The following is a 2,500-nucleotide window of genomic DNA, read 5'->3' on the forward strand; positions in this document are numbered from 1 at the left end:
AGACCGCCTGTGGAATACCAAATGCTGTAAGCTGTTTCATTTTTTTGATCATATGTTTTTTTTTTTATCATATAGAGACATATTCACATGTCCAAAAATTCAGCCAGAATCAAGGGCATGACATCTTTAAAAGGCCCCTTTCTGCACACAATAATGGCTTACGGCCAAACCACCCTGAACTCGTCCGATCTTGGAAGCTAAGCAGGGTCGGGCCTGGTTAGTACTTGGATGGGAGACCGCCTGGGAATACCAGACGCTGTAAGCTTTTTTTATTTTTTTGATCATATGTTTTTTTTTTATCATAGAGAGACATATTCACATGTCCAAAAATTCAGCCAGAATCAAGGGCATGACATCTTTAAAAGGCCCCTGTCTGCAGACAATAATGGCTTACGGCCATACCACCCTTAACACGCCCGATCTCGTCCCATCTCGGAAGCTAAGCAGGGTCGGGCCTGGTTAGTACTTGGATGGGAGACCGCCTGGGAATACCAGGTGCTGTAAGCTTTTTCATTTTTTTTGATCATATGTTTTTTTTATCATATAGAGACATATTCACATGTCCAAAAATTCAGCCAGAATCAAGGGCATGACATCTTTAAAAGGCCCCTCTCTGCACACAATAATGGCTTACGGCCATACCACCCTGAACACGCCTGATCTCGTCCGATCTCGGAAGCTAAGCAGGGTAGTGCCTGGTTAGTACTTGGATGGGAGACCGCCTGGGAATACCAGGTGCTGTAAGTTTTTTCATTTTTTTGATCATATGTTTTTTTTTTATCATATAGAGACATATTCACATGTCCAAAAATTCAGCCAGAATCAAGGGCATGACATCTTTAAAAGGCCCCTTTCTGCATACAATAATGGCTTAAGGACATACCACCCTGAACTCATCGGATCTCGGAAGCTAAGCAGGGTTGGGCCTGGTTAGTAATTGGATGGGAGACTGCCTGGGAATACCAGGTGCTGTAAGCTTTTTAATTTTTTTTGATCATATGATTTTTTTTTATCATATAGAGACATATTCACATGTCCAAAAATTCAACCAGAATCAAGGGCATGACATCTTTAAAAGGCCCCTTTCTGCACACAATAATGGCTTACGGTCATACCACCCTGAACTCGTCCGATCTCGTCCGATCTCGGAAACTAACCAGGGTAGTGCCTGGTTAGTACTTGGATGGGAGACCGCCTGTGGAATACCAAATGCTGTAAGCTGTTACATTTTTTTGATCATATGTTTTTTTTTTATCATATAGAGACATATTCACATGTCCAAAAATTCAGCCAGAATCAAGGGCATGACATCTTTAAAAGGCCCCTTTCTGCACACAATAATGGCTTACGGCAAAACCACCCTGAACTCGTCCGATCTTGGAAGCTAAGCAGGTTCGGGCCTGGTTAGTACTTGGATGGGAGACCGCCTGGGAATACCAGACGCTGTAAGCTTTTTTTATTTTTTTGATCATATGTTTTTTTTTTATCATAGAGAGACATATTCACATGTCCAAAAATTCAACAAGAATCAAGGGCATGACATCTTTAAAAGGCCCCTGTCTGCAGACAATAATGGCTTACGGCCATACCACCCTGAACACGCCCGATCTCGTTCGATCTCAGAAGCTAAGCAGGGTCGGGCCTGGTTAGTACTTGGATGGGAGACCGCCTGGGAATACCAGGTGCTGTAAGCTTTTTCATTTTTTTGATCATGTTTTTTTTTATCATATAGAGACATATTCACATGTCCAAAAATTCAGCCAGAATCAAGGGCATGACATATTTAAAAGGCCCCTGTCTGCACACAATAATGGCTTACGGCCATACCACCCTGAACACGCCTGATCTCGTCCGATCTCGGAAGCTAAGCAGGGTCCGGCCTGGTTAGTACTTGGATGGGAGACCGCCTGGGAATACCAGGTGCTGTAAGCTTTTTCATTTTTTTGATCATATGTTTTTTTTTTATCATAGAGAGACATATTCACATGTCCAAAAATTCAGCCAGAATCAAGGGCATGACATCTTTAAAAGGCCCCTGTCTGCAGACAATAATGGCTTACGGCCATACCACCCTGAACACGCCCGATCTCGTTCGAACTCAGAAGCTAAGCAGGGTCGGGCCTGGTTAGTACTTGGATGGGAGACCGCCTGGGAATACCAGGTGCTGTAAGCTTTTTCATTTTTTTGATCATATGTTTTTTTTTTATCATAGAGAGACATATTCACATGTCCAAAAATTCAGCCAGAATCAAGGGCATGACATATTTAAAAGGCCCCTGTCTGCACACAATAATGGCTTACGGCCATACCACCCTGAACACGCCTGATCTCGTCCGATCTCGGAAGCTAAGCAGGGTCCGGCCTGGTTAGTACTTGGATGGGAGACCGCCTGGGAATACCAGGTGCTGTAAGCTTTTTCATTTTTTTGATCATATGTTTTTTTTTTATCATAGAGAGACATATTCACATGTCCAAAAATTCAGCCAGAATCAAGGGCATG

At 43.0% G+C, this 2,500-nt stretch overlaps 6 non-coding genes and 4 pseudogenes across 6 annotated transcripts; all 10 read left to right on the forward strand.

Moving 5' to 3' along the window:
- The first annotated feature begins 156 nt into the window (after positions 1–156).
- LOC132968676 (5S ribosomal RNA) lies at positions 157–265 on the forward strand (annotated as a pseudogene).
- Positions 266–388: 123 nt separating this feature from the next.
- LOC132968631 (5S ribosomal RNA) lies at positions 389–507 on the forward strand. Its single transcript, XR_009671264.1, has one exon. It is a non-coding gene; the product is annotated as a 5S ribosomal RNA (ribosomal RNA).
- Positions 508–628: 121 nt separating this feature from the next.
- LOC132968625 (5S ribosomal RNA) lies at positions 629–747 on the forward strand. The gene has a single exon (XR_009671258.1). It is a non-coding gene; the product is annotated as a 5S ribosomal RNA (ribosomal RNA).
- A 122-nt stretch (positions 748–869) lies between these two features.
- On the forward strand, positions 870–978 carry LOC132968693 (5S ribosomal RNA; annotated as a pseudogene).
- A 123-nt stretch (positions 979–1,101) lies between these two features.
- On the forward strand, positions 1,102–1,221 carry LOC132968678 (5S ribosomal RNA; annotated as a pseudogene).
- Positions 1,222–1,343: 122 nt separating this feature from the next.
- On the forward strand, positions 1,344–1,452 carry LOC132968694 (5S ribosomal RNA; annotated as a pseudogene).
- Positions 1,453–1,575: 123 nt separating this feature from the next.
- On the forward strand, positions 1,576–1,694 carry LOC132968715 (5S ribosomal RNA). Its single transcript, XR_009671302.1, has one exon. It is a non-coding gene; the product is annotated as a 5S ribosomal RNA (ribosomal RNA).
- Positions 1,695–1,813: 119 nt separating this feature from the next.
- Positions 1,814–1,932, forward strand: LOC132968739 (5S ribosomal RNA). The gene has a single exon (XR_009671325.1). It is a non-coding gene; the product is annotated as a 5S ribosomal RNA (ribosomal RNA).
- Positions 1,933–2,054: 122 nt separating this feature from the next.
- Positions 2,055–2,173, forward strand: LOC132968704 (5S ribosomal RNA). The gene has a single exon (XR_009671292.1). It is a non-coding gene; the product is annotated as a 5S ribosomal RNA (ribosomal RNA).
- Positions 2,174–2,295: 122 nt separating this feature from the next.
- On the forward strand, positions 2,296–2,414 carry LOC132968740 (5S ribosomal RNA). Its single transcript, XR_009671326.1, has one exon. It is a non-coding gene; the product is annotated as a 5S ribosomal RNA (ribosomal RNA).
- Positions 2,415–2,500: the final 86 nt, after the last annotated feature.

The sequence above is a fragment of the Labrus mixtus genome, unplaced genomic scaffold (assembly GCF_963584025.1).
Source record: "Labrus mixtus unplaced genomic scaffold, fLabMix1.1 SCAFFOLD_185, whole genome shotgun sequence".
Taxonomy (NCBI): domain Eukaryota; kingdom Metazoa; phylum Chordata; class Actinopteri; order Labriformes; family Labridae; genus Labrus; species Labrus mixtus.